General features: G+C 38.4%; 1 pseudogene; it reads right to left on the reverse strand.

The window, feature by feature from the left end:
- Nucleotides 1–644: 644 nt before the first annotated feature.
- LOC123588263 lies at nucleotides 645–1,496 on the reverse strand (annotated as a pseudogene).
- Between the last annotated feature and the right edge of the window lie 18,830 nt (nucleotides 1,497–20,326).

Raw genomic sequence — 20,326 nt, forward strand, 5'->3', positions numbered from 1 at the left:
GGCTTTGCTAGGAGTGCCGGGGTGGCTCAGTTGGCCAACTGTCTAACTTCAGCTCAGGTCATGATCTTCCGGTTCGTATGTTTGAGCCCTGTGTTAGGCTCTGTGCTGGCAGCTCGGAGCCTGGAGCCTTCTTCATAGTCTGTCTCCCTCTTTGTCTGCCCCTTCCCTGCTCGCACTCTGTCTCTCTCAAAAACAAACAAACAAACAAACAAACAAACAAACAAACATTTTAAAAAGTTTAAAAAATAAAGAAAGAAAAGTTACAGTGATTTGGACATAAAGCCTCTGGGTGTTTTGTATCCTGATCCTTTATTGGTTACTTGTTTTCCTTCGTTCCTTCCTTCATTCCTTCGTTCGTTCGTTCCTTCCTTCCTTCCTTCCTTCCTTCTTCCTTCCTTCCTTCTTCATTTCCTTCTTTCTTCTTGTCTTTCTTTCTTTCTTTCGAATACAAATAAAAGTTTATTATACAAAATTCAGGCCTGTATATTTCATAGTTCATTGATGCAAAATAAAGACTAGGTATTTTTTTGGAATCATTCACAAAATTTAACTTTCACTCCCCCTCAGCCCCAACTGTCAAAGTGGCCTGACCAAATGTTATCAAAACAAACACCAAATCCTTTAAAGACAACTATCAACATATGTTATTTCTTGGCATAAGTGATCTTCATGGCATGGGACGGTGTGATTTTAAATCCCTGTAAAGCATCCCTGACAGCTCCAGCCTGTTCATCATTTGCAAATTCAACAAAAGCCATGTCACGCCTCCCAGGTACCAAACATTCTTTCTTGAAACTAGGAAACTGATTAAACAGCATGGGTAACATTATCTCATTAGTCTCCTTTGGCAGATTAGTAAGGAATAAAATACAGTTTGGAAGGTAATCAGGCACCTGAGGATTTGATTTTGAATTTCCTTGGGTATTTGCCGCATTTGGTGTTCCCTGACCAGGCTTTTTGTTTTCTGGTCCACAGTTTTTGCTTTTTCCTTTTCCTTCTTTGTCAGCAAAAGTGCCACACATTTTAGATATTATATCAGAATCTGTTTTTGCATACTGGATTCTCCTTGCTTGTTTGTTTTAATGTTTATTTGTTTTTGAGAGAGAGAGCATGAGCAGGGTAGGGGCAGAGAGAGAGGGGGACAGAGGATCCAAAGCAGGCTCTATGCTGACAGCAGACAGCTCCATGCAGGGCTTGAACTCATGAACCACGAAATCATGACCTGAGCCAAAGTCAGACGCTTAACCGACTGAGCCCCTTGCATTGTTTTGCCGTAAAGTGGAAATCCTTGTAACTGTCTCAAGGCATTTGTGGGTGAGCTTGTTCCTTAAAAATAACAAAGCCTCGCCCCCTCATCTTCAGATCTTTAAAGCTATGATATCTACCACTTGACCAAATTGAGAAGACAGGGTATATAGGGATCTCTTCTATTCTTCTTTCTTAATTTTGTCATTCATATTGTTGATACAAGTTGTATAATTTGGTCTGATATCCATGTTTTGGCTTAAACTCTTCCAATATCCTGAGGCCTATGCTGGTATCGCAAGAACCAAAAACCCATCTTTACCTTTTTAAGGCCATTAAGATGTTTATTTTATTCCAGATAAAATCAAGTTATACCCATCACCTAATTGTGAGTCTCTTTTCCTTCATTTTGTTGCCTTCTTGGTGGAGACTTTCATTCTGAGATTCCACCTTCTTCAGCTTGAGGAGATTTCACGAATTATTTCTGGGCCAATTTGCTCCGGTCCATTTTGACTTTCTGTAACTTATATTTTCTGAACGTATGAACCCCAGGCTGATCTTCTATTTTTTATTCAAAAATGTTTTCCATTTTTTGTACTTTCTGGCAGATTTCGTCAATTCTGTCCTCTACTCCTTAGAGTCCCACTGATCCAATCCTAATTCAGATTTTCCTTATTTCTTTCCTTGACTTGGATCATTCCTCTTGGCTGACATTTCTCCTCCCCATCCCTCCCTTTCTCAGTTCAATTTCCATATTGCTGACATTAATCTTTCTAAAATTTAGGTCCAACTACATCACTCAAAAAATGTGAAGACTTCCAGTTTTATCTCATATTAGCCTTCAGAGTATTCCTTGAGCACAGACACAGGAGGACTAGTTAAGATTTTCCAAACATCCATAAGTTGAGTTGTACTTTTTATGTTTATCTGCTTCTCTTCTACCTCAATCTTGATCTCTTTCTTTAAGACTAATCTGAAATATCATTTATGCATGACAAAAATATGAAATTGTGATCTCTGTCTCAGCTGAACCTCCATATGCAGTTAGTAAATATGTACCTTATGATGCTTACCATATCCTATCCTGCAATTCAGTTATTAAACTATTTGTCTTATTCTTCTCTTTGCTTTCCTCCATTACTCTACCAGCAGGCCAATAAGAACCCAAGCCTGTTTTTCCCGGGATAACGGTCAATGGGGAAAGTAAAACTGCTGCTTTCACATGGCTGAAAATGCACAAATGGGATCTTAGCTGTGTTTTAGTTTACCCTTGCCCCTTTTGTTAGTTATATCTGATATAACTTTTTCTTCCTAAATCATGTTTAAAATGCTATCAACAGATTGCTTAGTGAAGGGTGGTAAAATAAAGCAAAGCACAGAATCGTTTTCATCCGATTTCTTTCCACGTTAATAAAAATAGATGAGAAAGGCATTTCAAGTTTCATCAAAGAAACACAACAACTTGTCCTAAGCTTAAACAAGAGAGGGTCACGAGAAACACAAATGTTTGGTGAGGCCCCCTGGGACCCTAAAGTCACTTCTTTCTCCATTAGAAATGATAAATGTATAAAATCTAAGCAATTTTTATAATATTCCAATATTTGAAGAACAACACATGGTATGATATTCTCGGGTATAGGGTTGCTGCACAATGTATCTGTCAGAAGAAGCTATGTTACAATGAGAACAATTCAGGTTATTAGCACAAGATGTATATCATCTTAATTTGTTTCACATATTTTCTTCTTTTTGTTTCATATATTTTCAAGAGCTTTTTATCTTGTGAAAGCATCCATCATCTCTTAACCATGTGAAACTTAGTCATGTCAAGGGAAACAAGTTGGAATTTATTTCCATTTAACTTACAACTTACACGTCTCTAATGGTTAGAAATATTAAATATATAACTAAAAACAAAAGAATCTTGGGGCCCCTGGATGGTTCAGTCAGTTAAGCATCCAACTCTTGGTTTCAGCTCAGGTCATGATCTCATGGTTCATGGGTTTGAGCCCCACATCAGGCTATGCGCTGGCAGCATGCAGCCTGCTTGGGATTCTTTCTCTCTTCCTCTCTCTACCCCTTCCCTGCTCGCACTCTCTTTCTCACTCTCAAAACAAATAAATAAACTTTTTTTTAAAAAAGAGTAAAACAAGAGACTTTTGTTATAAAGCAAAATATACAAATATATTAAAACGATTGGTTTTTAATATTTATATTTTTCAGGAATGTCTGCAAAGCAGTACAGTATAATGGTCAAGAAAACACATTTGGAATCACATATTTGGCTCTAAATCGCAGTCAGCCATTAATTATTAACAAAGAAAGTTCAGGGCAGTTTAACAACTTCTGTAGAATTCTGTTTCAGAAGAGCAATGGCTTTCTTATAGTAACGTAAGAATGAGATGAGATAATGCAGCCAAGTGATGAAAACAGAAAGCAGAATTTGGTAGGTGCCCAATAAATAATGGTGATTGTTATTTTCTCCACTTAGAATTTCCATATAGTGAATAAAGATGCATACAGAAAAAAAATAATAACAGTGGACACAAAAATAAAATTGTCTTGGCTAATTTGGCATATTCAAAGAAAAATTACCTTATATTATTGCAAATTTTTGTCCTGTTAGTGTACTTTTTGTTGTGTGTTGCAAGGAGTTTGAGGTAGGAAATCCATTAGGATTGTTATTGAAGTCTTCCTGAGAGATAATGAGCTTCTGTTTAAGGCAGTGTATTTATGTTGTTAATTGTAAATGTTTTCAATTGGTTTATTTTAGATTTTGAAATGTAATACACTTTCAGTGAGATAAATAGGAGCTGTGTTGAAGATGGATACCATTAAAAACTTCAAGAACTCCCATCTGAAATTGTTTATAAACTGTAATGTCAGCTTAACAGCAAACTGCATTTTTTAACTTGGGGATAATTTTTGTATCTCAGTAATGTTTTGAACATTACATTATAATGAACTTCTCACTGTATTACATTAAAGTCAAAGAATGGAAACTTCGAGAGCTTAGAACTTCCACATTTTAAGCAGATGACAATATAGTTAATTTTAGAGGTTTATCATTTGCTAATAACACTGAGTTCAATGCAGATTTAACATCCATTTATGTTAAGCACGTTTCTAAAGTTTCTTTTAAAATGTATTTTTGTTCTGAGACATTTTCATATCTCAGATAATGAATGTTTCTAGCTTCTCTAAAGTTATCTTGTTACACTCTGAAAATTTCTATTCCAAATAAATTGAAATATATATGAAATAAAGGAGAGAATTGGATAGAAAATTGAAAATTACTGTGTATCAATGTGGACTTTTTAAAAATTAAGGCTTAGTTATTATTTTTTTGGCAAAATTGAGGAGAAGATTCAGAGATTTTCCATATACACCCTGCCCTCACACATGCATAGCCTGCCTTATTATCAACTTCTGGCACCAGTGGGTACATATGTTACCATTGCTGAACCTGCACTGACACATCCTTATCACCCAAAGTCTAGAGTTTCCATTAGAGTTCACTCTTGCTGTTGTATATTCTGTGGAGTTAGACAAATATATAACAACACGCATCCACTTTTATAGTATTTTTACTGCCCTAAAAATACTCTTCACTGTCCCTACTCTTTTCCCTCTGCCCTCAACCCCTGCAACCACTGATCTTTTTACTCTTTCCATAGTTTTGCCTTTTCCAGAATGTCCTATGTTATCCTTATAAAAAATATAGCCTTTTCAGACTGGCTTCTTTCACTTAGTAATATACATTTAAGATTCCTCCTTGTCTTTTCTTCTCTCTCTCTCTCTCTCTCTCTCTCTCTCTCTCTGCACCTGCCCTGCTTGTACTCTCTTTCAAAATAAATCAATAAACTTTAATTTAAAAAAAGGGTGGGCATTTGGGTGGCTCATTTGGTTAAGTGTCCAACTCTTTCGGTTCAGTTCATGATCTCATGGTTTGTGGGTTCAAGCTAGGCATCTGACTCTGTGCTGACAGCATGGAGCCTACTTGGGATGCTCTCTCCCTCCCTCTCTCTCTCTCTCTGTCTCTCTCTCTCTCTCTGTCTCTGTCTCTCTCTGTCTCTCTCACTCTAACTCTGCCCCTCCCTTGGTTACACTCTCTCTCTCAAAATAAATAAATACATTTTATTTTATTTATTTAAAAAAAAAGATTCTTGGGGCGCCTGGGTGGCTCAGTCGGTTAAGCAGCCGACTTCGGCCCAGGTCATGATCTCGCGGTCCGTGAGTCCGAGCCCCGCGTTGGGTTCTGTGCTGACAGCTCAGAGCCTGGAGCCTGTTTCAGATTCTGTGTCTCCCTCTCTCTGACCCTCCCCCGTTCATGCTTTGTCTCTCCCTGTCTCAAAAATAAATAAACGTTAAAAAAAATTTTTTTTAAATAAAAAAAAAATAAAAAAAGATTCTTCCATATCTTTTCATGGTTTGATAGCTCATTTCTTTTAGCACTGTGTGGGATAGTTATTTTTCAAGATTTACCTTATTAGTTTGAGTGAACTTAAAAGTATTTACATTTTTGGGGCTCCTGGGTGGCTCAGTCAGTTAAGCACCAGACTTCTGTTCAGGTCATGATCGGTTCAGGTCAGGTCTGTGCTGACAGCTCAGAGCCTGGAGCCTACTTTGCATTCTTTGTCTCCCTCTCTCTCTCACCCTCCCCTGCTCACACTCTGTCTCTCTCTCTCTCAAAAATAAATAAACATTAAAAACATTAAAAAAAAGATTTATAGTTTTAAATAAGGTACTTTTATATTTCATAAATATTTCCTAAAATGTACTGGACAGGAGTATTTATACTACAGTACAGATTTATCTTTAAAAATAATTCATGAATTAATAAACTTTTAGATGACTAATGTCTTCTAAATTATTGTAAGTTATTTAAAAATCCCTTAACTTGAAAATGTTAATTTTTAAAAAACAGATATAGTAAAATGTTTTCCTTTGCCATATAATCATTACTTTTGGAGGAGAGAAACTACAGTTTTTTTGTTTTTTGTTTTCTCTTGATAATCATGGATATAGGTACACTGCAACTTAAAACTAGCAGAAGGGTCACACTAGGGAAGAAGAAATATCAGCTAAGTAGACAAAATGGCTACCTTGAGCCTTATAAAACAATGTTTTTTATTAGATCATTGGTCATGTGAATGACAGGTGGCAGAACAAGTCACCCTCAAAATAATGTTTCTTTGGCATAAGAGTCATTTTGAGCTGATTATTTTGAGAAAGAATTTACAAGAAAAACTCTGAGAATAGACTAGAAATTACTCACCTGTAGGGAAATTTCCATTTATGAAAGAAATTTTCCTTTCTAAGTATGTCTTTCTCTCTGGATCAGGCAGAAAAGGATGACTAAATCACAAGAGATTCTTACCAATGGAGAAAACACTGGCTTGAAATCTGCATAACGAACCTTACTCTCTTTACTATACTTTTTCTGGTTACCTCTCCACAGCTGGCCTCCCCCACACTCTTCTCTGTTTTGCTGAAGATGGTGTTTAAAGCTAACTCTAAGACAGCTCTGGCCATTTTCATTTTTTCCTGATTATTTCCCATAAGTACCTTGGATATACATGTTAATAAACTTCTGTTTCCCACCCCCCCGTCTATCTTTTGTTACAGGGTTCTCAGAAATTAAAAGGGCAGAGGGAAATTATTTTTCCCTTCACTACAGTTTAATGACTCCTATTGAAGCCATTTTGAAATAAACTACCTCCAACCAAATAAATAAAAATAAATATCTTCTGTAAACCAATGACATGGTTTTATTAAAAAAAAAGGAATGGACTGCATGTAAATATTTGATCGTATTTATTAAATATTGTTAGGGAAAATGACTTACTATTCTAAAACTAAAAGAATTATTATTAACAGATGGTTTTCAAAACACAAAATAATTTATGTCTAATAACTTCATGTAACAAGTCAATTAATTTGGTTTTCAAGGGAGGGTATGATATTTGACTAATTCATCTTGGTGGGTATGGTGACAAATCATATTTCTGAGCATCAGCTAAATTGAGACTCTTTTGACATTTTTTAGTGTCTTCTTGGATTATTGATCACTCCTGTTTTGAAAGCTTCCCAGGGAGAAATAATTTTGGCCATACTTTATGACATAAAATGCTGGGAATTTAAGGCTATATTTATTCAGGGGTTGAAACAAGTCCAAAGATACTTCCTAAAGAAAAGTCTATATTTGAGTCTAGTCATCTATGGCAGATGTGCCATTCCAATATTCCCTCTTTATTCCAAGAAGAACTTCAATTTTTAAGTGGGCATTTTGCCCACCAGCCAAAATATTTTATTTCTCAGGATCACTTGAGGATAAATATAGCCAATGACCAAGTTTTGGCCAACGAGATGTAATTGGAAGCATTGTGTGCAACTTCCAAAATATCTAGTTCTTAGATCCCTTTATTTTTTCCTTCTTAGTGCCTAAAAGGGAACATTTATACCTGAAAAAATGAGCACTTATGTTGAACTGTGAGACAGTACGCTAAAAGTGCTTAGAGCAGCAAAAGAAAAGGAGATGGGGACCCTGATGAACATGGAGTTGCCATACCATAATTGAGCTACTAGGAATTTCTTTTATCTAAGAGAGAAATAAACTACTACATTATTTAATTAACTGTTAGTTCTTGTTTCTGAATGCAGGTGAACTTAACACTTACCCAGGCTATCCTATTTCTGCTCTAGGTTTCTATTGAGACTAGGCCAAAAAAAAAAAAAAAAAAAAAAAGTATCTGCAAACCTATGCATGTATATGAACACTATAAAGCTTAATGAAAGATATAAAATACTTACATTAAAAAGGCATATGCAGATTTATCTATCTGAAAAATATCATCTATCTATCTATCTATCTATCTATCTATCTATCTATCTATCATCTATCTATATCTGCAAATAGCTCATTCCTTGAGATATCTTCTAAGTGATTCCTGACCCAAACCCAGTGGAATCTTTCAGATTGATATTCAACTAACATTTGTCAAGTGCCCCTTATGCATTAGGCACATTCTGATTCTTTAATCAAATGTATTCCTCATAATGACCCTGCAGGGTATGTGGTACTTTTACATTTTTACCATGAATAAAGAAGCTCAAAAGGAATATAATGCATCTTAAGATGTTCCTGCTGGTCAGTAGTAGAGCTCCTTGGATCAGTTTGGAATGCATTCCCTCTACAACACTCAGAAAAGGGGTCATTCAGCTTTCTTTGAGCTTTCAGAAATGTGGACATGAATGCCACATGACGCAAATCATTCCATTCATAGAGACCACTTTCTAAATTTTTTTTAAATGTTTTATTTATTTTTAAGACGGAGACACAGAGCATGAGTGGGGATGGGGCAGAGAGAGAGGGAGACACAGAATCTGAAGCAGGCTCCAGGCTCCAAGCTGTCAGCACAGAGCCCGATGCAGGGCTCAAACTCACAAACCGTGAGATCATGACCTGAGTCGAAGTCAGATGCTCAACCGACTGAGCCACCCCAGCACCCCATCATAGAGACCACTTTCTTAAAAAATTCTTGGACATATTTTATTGGAGCAAATCAACCTATAACTTCCAACAACAAACATATTTTACTCTTTGGGGTCATATAAAGCACATAATTCCAGCTTCTGATTAAGTCATTTCAAATATGTGAGATTAACTACCATGTCCCCTTTATACATTTTTTGGCCAGAGTACGGTATCTCTGGTGGTTCACCGTTCACCGTGTCACATGATTTGAGCTGCTCGCATTTCTAGTTTTGGTGATGTAGACTAAAAGCATAGTAGTTTCGTTGTTGTTGGCTGGATTGTTTATTTGATCAGTTAACATTTAACTTCTTATGAGTGTGATATTTCCATATCGAGTCTCTGTTAACGAAAATATTAGATTTAACCTGAAAGAATAGCAAAGGCAATAATTTGACTCTGCAAAATGTGGTTTAATGACCACCATAATGTGAAATATAACATTTGGGAAATAATGTGTCTGCAGGTAATTTTAAAGACTAGATCGATGATTATAATTTGAGTATGATAGAACTCATCGACTAAGTGAATCTGTTATTCCTAGACTTGCTACCTACTTGAAGCTCTGCTTGGTTATCTTTCAGTTGTCGAGTATCTTTGCTCAAAATGACCAGTGCAAAACAACTTCCACACTCTTGGCAAACTATGTACTTCTGTGCTGTATTATTTGAATTTGTGTTTCAAATGCATCCTTTCCTCACAGTATTTTCGGTTATCCTTAACTCTTTCCAACCTGCAGTTTGTTACGTAGGAACCACTAGCTGTCTCCAGTCCTGTATAGAGTCAAGTGCAACATAAATAAATCTGTAAGTAAGTACATAAAGGAATACCTGATGACACATTCTACTGTGCAGCCGTTCAGTCCAGCCTAGCGCATTTACGCTGTGAATCCATCTTATGACTTCATTTCACCGATCACGAATGTGCATCTTATTCACCTATCAAACTCACCTCAGGATCAGCTTCTTCTAAAAGGCTATCCCTCTTACTGCTCTTGCTTCCAAGAAAAACTTCCAGCTCTGGATTCTATAGCCTTGGTACTTAGAACCACACAGGAGTCTGTAGTTTATTATGCTTTAGTTTGTATGATTATCTGTTTCTTATTTTATCGAGTTGCTAGACATAAACATTTGGCAATGTTTCTGGACTCATCACGCTCCCTGTCAACCTCACTCTTCTATTGTCTTTCCTCAGGCAATCATGCACTAAGTCCTCAGTCTACTCTGATGTGCATGTCCTTTGTTCATGTCTCTCATTATTTCAATGGCGTCCTTGCTTTCACTCCCGTCCCTTATGTGTTTGGTTTTCATGCTGCCAGCAAAGTTAAACTTCTAGAAAAAAATCCGATTTCATCTCTTTTCTGATTGAAGGCTTCCATAGGCAGTCCTATCTGTTGCCACAAACATCCAGATATCTGTTATTCTGATGCTCATGTTTCACAGTACCTATGCTACACCGACTTTTCCTCTAGCTTTCTACTTTTATTCTTTCCCTGCTCCAGTACCTCCATGGGGACTGGAATAAGTACTTGGAAGGGAGAATCATGGCAGGGGATGTATAAAATATATGTTTGTCTCTTTTAATCTTTGCTCAACTTTAAGAGGGAGATACAATCATTCTCTCCATTTTAAAAGGAAAACAAAGAGAGGCTACCTAGCTGCCCAAGATAGCAGAAAGTAAGTGGATGAGGCTACAATGAAAGTCAAACCTCTTTCCTCTTAAGCTTATCCTTTTATTGCCTTGGCTTTTGTATTTTCCATGGACTGGTGTCTTTGCTCAGAATTTCTTCTTCTTTACTTGTTACCTGTCTAATCAACTACAATTACTCTTCCCAGCTCAGCTAAAATATCATCTTTTTGTAAAGCTTTCCCAAGAATCTCTCCTTCCCAGCTTAGCAGAGTTGAGGGCGCCCAACTTTGGGCCCAAAATACCTTATATCCATCTTCTGTAAACTGTATTATATTGTACTATAATTATTTGCCTGGCCATCTCGTCTTCCTCACTTGATTTAATAGATGCTGCCTCGCTCTGTATTGTTTTGTTTCCTTCATAAAACATCCCAATACATGTACCCAGAGACAGCTTGTAGTTGGTTTATTCCCTAAAGCTACATAGTTTGACTTAGAAATAATCCCAGAATCTAGAAGTGATATGCATAAATGTTAGTCAGATGAACCTTTAACATTAAACATTGCTTCAAGCAGTGACTTTTATCTGTGAAGTTCAACTCTCTCCTTGGAGGAAACAGAAAACTATCAGATTATTAGTAATATGGGCAGCTTGGGCAATTTATTTGTATGATAGATATTTGGGGAAGGTACTATTTTCTGAATGCTAATTTGAGAGTATAAATGGTAAACATGTGGTTTTAACCTGGGAAAAATCTCTGATATGTTGATATATAATATAGCTCTCAACGTATGTGTATTTGTGTTATAATCTAACTAAACATATTCAAAGGGATGTGGCTGTAAAAGAGTAAGAATTGCAATATAAAGCTCAGTTTTCTTTTCTTTTCTTTTCTTTTTTTTTTGGCAGCATATTAAGATCTCATAAAACAGGACTGATTAACAAAATTACCAATTATTCCAATGAAAAGGTCATCAAGAGTATCAAGAGTCTGTCCTGAAGAATAAAATTAAACTGATAATATAATATTTTGTTTGAATTAAATAATTCCCACTCTCCCTGACCTGCATACTGACACAAATGTCACAAATTTGGAGTTTATTATTTAGGAAATGTCCACAGACACAAATCTTAACGTAGCAGTTTTTTTTTTTTTGTTGTTGACAAAGACTATTTTATTTTTTATTATTATTTTTTTTAAATAAAAAAGGCTTTCTACACGTTTATTATATTACAGATATGACTTGATAATAAGTAGTTCTTGGAAAACCTAGCTGTGACCTCCAAAAAGAAAACGAATCTGTGAATGAGAAACTGAGGATCAGAGCTAGTGGGAAACATGATATTTTGGGTCAATAAGGTCTTTCCCCACTGCCTTCAAAATATCTTAGATCATTTAATCAGTTTGTGAATAAGGCTGACCTGGAGTAAAAGTTGAGACAATACCAAGCCAGGCGAAACCACAGTGAAAACAATCTGAAATCTGCCAATTAGAAAACTAGTATTGAGGAGGAGTTTATTTTTTATTTTTTATTTTTTATAATATATGAAATTTATTGTCCAAGTTGGTTTCCATAAAACACTCAGTGCTCATCCCAAAAGGTGCCCTCCTCAATACCCATCACCCACCCTCTCCTCCCTCCCACCCCCCATCAACCCTCAGTTTGTTCTCAGTTTTTAACAGTCTCTTATGCTTTGGCTCTCTCCCACTCTAACCTCTTTTTTTTTTTTTTTTTTTCTTTTTTCCTCCCCCTCCCCCATGGGTTCCTGTTACGTTTCTCAGGATCCACATAAGAGTGAAACCATATGGTATCTGTCTTTCTCTGTATGGCTTATTTCACTTAGCATCACACTCTCCAGTTCCATCCACGTTGCTACAAAAGGCCATATTTCATTTTTTCTCATTGCCACGTAGTATTCCATTGTGTATATAAACCACAATTTCTTTATCCATTCATCAGTTGATGGACATTTAGGCTCTTTCCATAATTTGGCTATTGTTGAGAGTGCTGCTATGAACATTGGGGTACAAGTGCCCCTATGCATCAGTACTCCTGTATCCCTTGGATAAATTCCTAGCAGTGCTACTGCTGGGTCATAGGGTAGGTCTATTTTTAATTTTCTGAGGAACCTCCACACTGCTTTCCAGAGCGGCTGCACCAATTTGCATTCCCACCAACAGTGCAAGAGGGTTCCCGTTTCTCCACATCCTCGCCAGCATCTATAGTCTCCTGATTTGTTCATTTTGGCCACTCTGACTGGCGTGAGGTGATACCTGAGTGTGGTTTTGATTTGTATTTCCCTGATAAGGAGCGACGCTGAACATCTTTTCATGTGCCTGTTGGCCATCCGGATGTCTTCTTTAGAGAAGTGTCTATTCATGTTTTCTGCCCATTTCTTCACTGGGTTATTTGTTTTTCGGGTGTGGAGTTTGGTGAGCTCTTTATACATTCTGGATACTAGCCCTTTGTCCGATATGTCATTTGCAAATATCTTTTCCCATTCCGTTGGTTGCCTTTTAGTTTTGTTGGTTGTTTCCTTTGCTGTGCAGAAGCTTTTTATCTTCATAAGGTCCCAGTAATTCACTTTTGCTTTTAATTCCCTTGCCTTTGGGGATGTGTCGAGTAAGAGATTGCTACGGCTGAGGTCAGAGAGGTCTTTTCCTGCTTTCTCCTCTAAGGTTTTGATGGTTTCCTGTCTCACATTCAGGTCCTTTATCCATTTTGAGTTTATTTTTGTGAATGGTGTGAGAAAGTGGTCTAGTTTCAACCTTCTGCATGTTGCTGTCCAGTTCTCCCAGCACCATTTGTTAAAGAGGCTGTCTTTTTTCCATTGGATGTTCTTTCCTGCTTTGTCAAAGATGAGTTGACCATACGTTTGTGGGTCTAGTTCTGGGGTTTCTATTCTATTCCATTGGTCTATGTGTCTGTTTTTGTGCCAATACCATGCTGTCTTGATGATGACAGCTTCGTAGGAGAGGCTAAAGTCTGGGATTGTGATGCCTCCTGCTTTGGTCTTCTTCTTCAAAATTCCTTTGGCTATTCGGGGCCTTTTGTGGTTCCATATGAATTTTAGGATTGCTTGTTCTAGTTTCGAGAAGAATGCTGGTGCAATTTTGATTGGGATTGCATTGAATGTGTAGATAGCTTTGGGTAGTATTGACATTTTGACAATATTTATTTTTCCAATCCATGAGCAGGGAATGTCTTTCCATTTCTTTAAATCTTCTTCAATTTCCTTCGTAAGCTTTCTATAGTTTTCAGCATACAGATCCTTTACATCTTTGGTTAGATTTATTCCTAGGTATTTTATGCTTCTTGGTGCCATTGTGAATGGGATCAGTTTCTTTATTTGTCTTTCTGTTGCTTCATTGTTAGTGTATAAGAATGCAACTGATTTCTGTACATTGATTTTGTATCCTGCGACTTTGCTGAATTCATGTATCAATTCTAGCAGACTTTTGGTGGAGTCTATCGGATTTTCCATGTATAATATCATGTCATCTGCAAAAAGCGAAAGCTTGATTTCATCTTTGCCAATTTTGATGCCTTTGATTTCCTTTTGTTGTCTGATTGCTGATGCTAGAACTTCCAGCACTATGTTAAACAACAGCAGTGAGAGTGGGCATCCCTGTCGTGTTCCTGATCTCAGGGAAAAAGCTCTCAGTTTTTCCCCATTGAGGATGATGTTAGCTGTGGGCTTTTCATAAATGGCTTTTATGATCTTTAAGTATGTTCCTTCTATCCCGACTTTCTCAAGGGTTTTTATTAAGAAAGGGTGCTGGATTTTGTCGAAGGCCTTTTCTGCATCGATTGACAGGATCATATGGTTCTTCTCTTTTTTTTTGTTAATGTGATGTATCACGTTGATTGATTTGCGAATGTTGAACCAGCCCTGCATCCCAGGAATGAATCCCACTTGATCATGGTGAATAATTCTTTTTATATGCCGTTGAATTCGATTTGCTAGTATCTTATTGAGAATTTTTGCATCCATATTCATCAGGGATATTGGCCTGTAGTTCTCTTTTTTTACTGGGTCTCTGTCTGGTTTAGGAATCAAAGTAATACTGGCTTCATAGAATGAGTCTGGAAGTTTTCCTTCCCTTTCTATTTCTTGGAATAGCTTGAGAAGAATAGGTATTATCTCTGCTTTAAACGTCTGGTAGAACTCCCCTGGGAAGCCATCTGGTCCTGGACTCTTATTTGTTGGGAGATTTTTGATAACCGATTCATTTTCTTCGCTGGTTATGGGTCTGTTCAAGCTTTCTATTTCCTCCTGATTGAGTTTTGGAAGTGTGTGGGTGTTCAGGAAGTTTTCCATTTCTTCCAGGTTGTCCAATTTGTTGGCATATAATTTTTCATAGTATTCCCTGATAATTGTTTGTATCTCTGAGGGATTGGTTGTAATAATTCCATTTTCCTTCATGATTTTATCTATTTGGGTCATCTCCCTTTTCTTTTTGAGAAGCCTGGCTAGAGGTTTGTCAATTTTGTTTATTTTTTCAAAAAACCAACTCTTGGTTTCGTTGATCTGCTCTACAGTTTTTTTAGACTCTATATTGTTTATTTCTGCTCTGATCTTTATTATTTCTCTTCTTCTGCTGGGTTTAGGCTGTCTTTGCTGTTCTGTTCTATTTCCTTTAGGTGTGCTGTTAGATTTTGTACTTGGGATTTTTCTTGTTTCTGGAGATAGGCCTGGATTGCAATGTATTTTCCTCTCAGGACTGCCTTCGCTGCATCCCAAAGCGTTTGGATTGTTGTATTTTCATTTTCGTTTGTTTCCATATATTTTTAAATTTCTTCTCTAATTGCCTGGTTGACCCACTCATTCATTAGTAGGGTGTTCTTTAACCTCCATGCTTTTGGAGGTTTTCCAGACTTTTTTCTGTGGTTGATTTCAAGCTTCATAGCATTGTGGTCTGAAAGTATGCATGGTATAATTTCAATTCTGGTAAACTTATGGAGGGCTGTTTTGTGACCCAGTATATGATCTATCTTGGAGAATGTTCCATGTGCACTCGAGAAGAAAGTATATTGTGTTGCTTTGGGATGCAGAGTTCTAAATATATCTGTCAAGTCCATCTGATCCAATGTCTCATTCAGGGCCCTTGTTTCTTTATTGATCATGTGTCTAGATGATCTATCCATTTCTGTAAGTGGGGTGTTAAGGTCCCCTGCAATTACCACATTCTTATCAATAAGGTTGCTTATGTTTATGAGTAGTTGTTTTATATATTTGGGGGCTCCGGTATTCGGCGCATAGACATTTATAATTGTTAGCTCTTCCTGATGGATAGACCCTGTAACTATTATATAATGTCCTTCTTCATCTCTTGTTACAGCCTTTAATTTAAAGTCTAGTTTGTCTGATATAAGTATGGCTACTCCAGCTTTCTTTTGGCTTCCAGTAGCATGATAAATAGTTCTCCATCACCTCACTCTCAATCTAAAGGTGTCCTCAGGTCTAAAATGAGTCTCTTGTAGACAGCAAATAGATGGGTCTTGTTTTTTTATCCATTCTGATACCCTATGTCTTTTGGTTGGCGCATTTAATCCATTTACATTCAGTGTTATTATAGAAAGATACGGGTTTAGGGTCATTGTGATGTCTGTATGTTTTATGCTTGTAGTGATGTCTCTGGTATTTTGTCTCACAGGGTCCCCCTTAGGATCTCTTGTAGGGCTGGTTTAGTGGTGAAAAATTCCTTCAGTTTTTGTTTGTTTGGGAAGACCTTTATCTCTCCTTCTATTCTAAATGACAGACTTGCTGGATAAAGGATTCTCGGCTGCATATTTTTTCTGTCTAGCACACTGAAAATCACGTGCCAATTCTTTCTGGCCTGCCAAGTTTCAAAAGAGAGATCAGTCACGAGTCTTATTGGTCTCCCTTTATATGTGAGGGCACGTTTACCCCTTGCTGCTTTCAGAATTTTCTCTTTATCCTTGTATTTTGCCAGTTTCACTATGATATGTTGTGCAGAAGATCGATTCAAGTTCCGTCTGAAGGGAGTTCTCTGTGCCTCTTGGATTTCAATGCCTTTTTCCTTCCCCAGTTCAGGGAAGTTCTCAGCTATTATTTCTTCAAGTACCCCTTCAGCACCTTTCCCTCTCTCTTCCTCCTCTGGGATACCAATTATGCGTATATTATTTCTTTTTAGTGTATCACTTAGTTCTCTAATTTTCCCCTCATACTCCTGGATTTTTGTATCTCTCTTTCTCTCAGCTTCCTCTTTTTCCATAACTTTATCTTCTAGTTCACCTATTCTCTCCTCTGCCTCTTCAATCCGAGCTGTGGTGGTTTCCATTTTGTTTTGCATTTCATTTAAAGCGTTTTTCAGCTCCTCATGACTGTTCCTTAGTCCCTTGATCTCTGTAGCAAGGGATTCTCTGCTGTCCTGTATACTGTTTTCAAGCCCGGCGATTAATTTTATGACTATTATTCTAAATTCACTTTCTGTTATATTATTAAATCCTTTTTGATCAGCTCATTAGCTGTTGTTATTTCCTGGAGATTCTTCTGAGGGGAATTCTTCCGCTTGGTCATTTTGGATAGTCCCTGGAGTGGTGAGGACCTGCAGGGCACTTCCCCTGTGCTGTGGTGTATAACTGGAGTTGGTGGGTGGGGCCGCAGTCCGACCTGATGTCTGCCCCCAGCCCACCGCTGGGGCCACAGTCAAACTGGTGTGTGCCTTCTCTTCCCCTCTCCTAGGGGCGGGATTCACTGTGGGGTGGCATGGCCCATCTGGGCTACTTGCACACTGCCAGGCTTGTGATGCTGGGGATCTGGCATATTAGCTGGGTGGGTAGGCAAGGTGCACAGGGGCAGGAGGGGCAGGCTTAGCTCGCTTCTCCTTAGGTGATCCACTTCAGAAGGGGCCCTGTGGCAGCGGGAGGGAGTCAGATCCGCTGCCGGAGGTTTGGCTCCGCAGAAGCACAGAGTTGGGTGTTTGCGAGGAGCGAGCAAGTTCCCTGGCAGGAACTGGTTCCCTTTGGGATTTTGGCTGGGGGATGGGCGGGGGAGATGGCGCTGGCGAGCGCCTTTGTTCCCCACCAAGCTGAGCTCTGTCGTCCGGGGGGCTCAGCAGCTCTCCCTCCCTTTGTCCTCCAGCCTTCCAGCTTTCCGAGCAGAGCTGTTAACTTATGACCTCCCAGACGCTAAGTCGCGCTTGCTGTCGGAACACAGTCCGTCAGGCCCCTCCGCTTTTGCCCGCCAGACTCCGGGGCTCTGCTTGGCCGGCGAGCCGCCCCTCCGCCCCGGCTCCCTCCCGCCAGTCCGTGGAGCGCGCACCGCCTCGCCGCCCTTCCTACCCTCTTCCGTGGGCCTCTCGTCTGCGCTTGGCTCCGGCGACTCCGTTCTGCTAATCCTTCTGGCGGTTTTCTGGGTTATTTAGGCAGGTGTAGGTGGAGTCTAATTGATCAGCAGGACGCGCGGTGAGCCCAGTGTCCTCCTACGCCGCCATCTTCCTTAACGTAGCAGTTTTAAACAAAATGATTTTCCGGCAATTTGGGGAAAATATGTAGTGTCTTTCACCCTCTTAAATGGGAATCATTATATATAAATGACTAAGAAAGATCCTTTTGTGAGCTACCAATCACGCTTTCTCATGTGGTCTTTAAAATGCTTTCAGAGACACCTGGGTGGCTCAGTTGGTTAAGCGTCTGACTCTGGATTTCAGCTCAGGTCATGATCCTATGGTTCCTGAGTTCAAGTCCTACATTGGACTCTGTACTGACACTGTGGAGCTTGCTTGGGATTCTTCCTCTCCCTCTCTCTCTGCCCCTCCCCTGCTCTCTCTCTCTCTCTCTCTCTCTCAAAATAAATGAATAAACTTTAAAATGCTTTCAAACATCTTTTAGTTTTACAGTTTAATCAGAAAGCCGGCATCTGTGCTAATATAATCATTTCCTCCCATTTAACTGGAGGGTAAGCTCAGTGTATGTTCTTTGGGGATGCACCTTTGATTTTAGTCTTTCTGAAAACTAGTACATTTTTTTTTCTTTGCTGAAACTCAGAACTTTCAGACTATGTAAAGGCCACCCTTAGTCTGGGTTGAGATTTACTTTTATAACGCTGGTTATTAGATTTCTTGGCATGCTGCATTTTCCTTCTGGTTTTAAAAGGCACACACTGAAAATGATGAACCATGGGCTATGGAAATATTAAAACTCTTTTAGATATAATACCACTCCATTCCTTTTCTGAACTGGCTTTTCACAACATTCTTTGTTTTATTATTTTTGTTCTTATATATCTTCCCTTCCAAGAGCATATTTCACAAAGTTTATTCAGTCTCTCCTAACGCCCATACAGGTCACATTTATATTTTCCTTAATATTCCTCAGAGCCTTATATTTATAGATAAGTCCTTCATAATGCAGTTTATATGATGATGGGGAGGATATATGTGACCCTGGATTTTGTTTTTGTCTAGTCTTTGAACTCTTGGATGCATTGCGTACAGAAATATTCACTTCCCTTCCAACTACTCAAACCAATGATAATGATTAGCTGAAAGGAATTTCCACTCTTATAAATTATAGTTTTACCTAATTAGTGACATCACATAACAAGATAAATTATAAATTTAGAAAATCATTATTCGGCAAATGAATGCTTGTCAGTTGCTCTGACGGCAAATTAATCTCTGAGCATCTGAAGAAAGCTTAAAGGAACAGGCAGCAGAACCATTGACACCATTATTTTACAGAGTTTTTTCCTCTCAAACTGGTGATCCTGCCCATCAAAGTGTTTTGTTTGGCATAGTGTTTGAAAATACAGGGATTCTGCAGAATACATGTTTAGTTCGAAAGCTACTGAAAATCAGATTTGAACAGCAATTGTTTTGTTTAGAAATTCCAATTTTATAGGAGAAAGATTTACACATGGCATGAGCTCTTTAATTTTTTTTTTCAACGTTTATTTATTTTTGGGACAGAGAGAGACAGAGCATGAACGGGGGAGGGGCAGAGAGAGAGGGAGACACAGAATCGAAAACAGGCTCCAGGTTCTGAGCCATCAGCCCAGAGCCTGACGCGGGGCTCGAACTCATGGACTGCGAGATCGTGACCTGGCTGAAGTCAGGCGCTTAACCGACTGCGCCACCCAGGCTCCAGCTGAGCTCTTTATAATTAATTGGAGTAAAACATCACGCTTCCAATTTGATCTGTGCCATTCAGTATTTGGAAATATAGACTGTGCCTCAATCTACAGGAGACTGCTTAGACCTGAACCCACTCAGGGGCAAGAAAATAAATGTCAGCTACTCTTCCTCAGGATGGTCTGCTCTTCAGTATGACGTAACTGCCTGCACTAGACACGGTGGTCAATATCTGTGGTGTCCAGTAGGACCTCTTGGTTGCCTTGCCCACAGCACCCTGTTCAGACAGACTGCCCAGGCTGTTAGGATCACTATCAATTAACCTGACTTAACCCATTAGGATCCCACTTGTAACATAGACTAGTACAATGATTCTGTACTCAAAGTTCTGACCTCTGAAATAATAATAAATAACTCTGAGCTCTAAAAGAGTAGAAATTTACTGAGGCAAACAGATTGCATCCTTCCATAATTCTGATTAGAGAATTCAAGATGGATTGGCCTGTTGGGAACAAGGAGTAAAACGTCAGATAGAAGGAGATGCACAATTGGAGAGAGTAGCACTGTGAGAATAAGGGATTCTAGAACTGTCTTGTGTGTTTATGGCCCTCTATACCTTATGTATCTTTGCAATACGTTTTTTCTCATTGTACATGGCGTGACTCTCATTTGTATGAAACCAGCATCTCATCTGGAGAATATCATGAACAATGATTGTGTGATGAACACTAAAGTGATTTGAACAAATATTCTCATTTGTCATCTTAGACCGAAAGATAAGTGCCAGATTACAAATGCTTGCCTACTCTGCACTATTT

The sequence above is a fragment of the Leopardus geoffroyi genome, chromosome D3 (genome assembly GCF_018350155.1).
Source record: "Leopardus geoffroyi isolate Oge1 chromosome D3, O.geoffroyi_Oge1_pat1.0, whole genome shotgun sequence".
NCBI lineage: Eukaryota > Metazoa > Chordata > Mammalia > Carnivora > Felidae > Leopardus > Leopardus geoffroyi.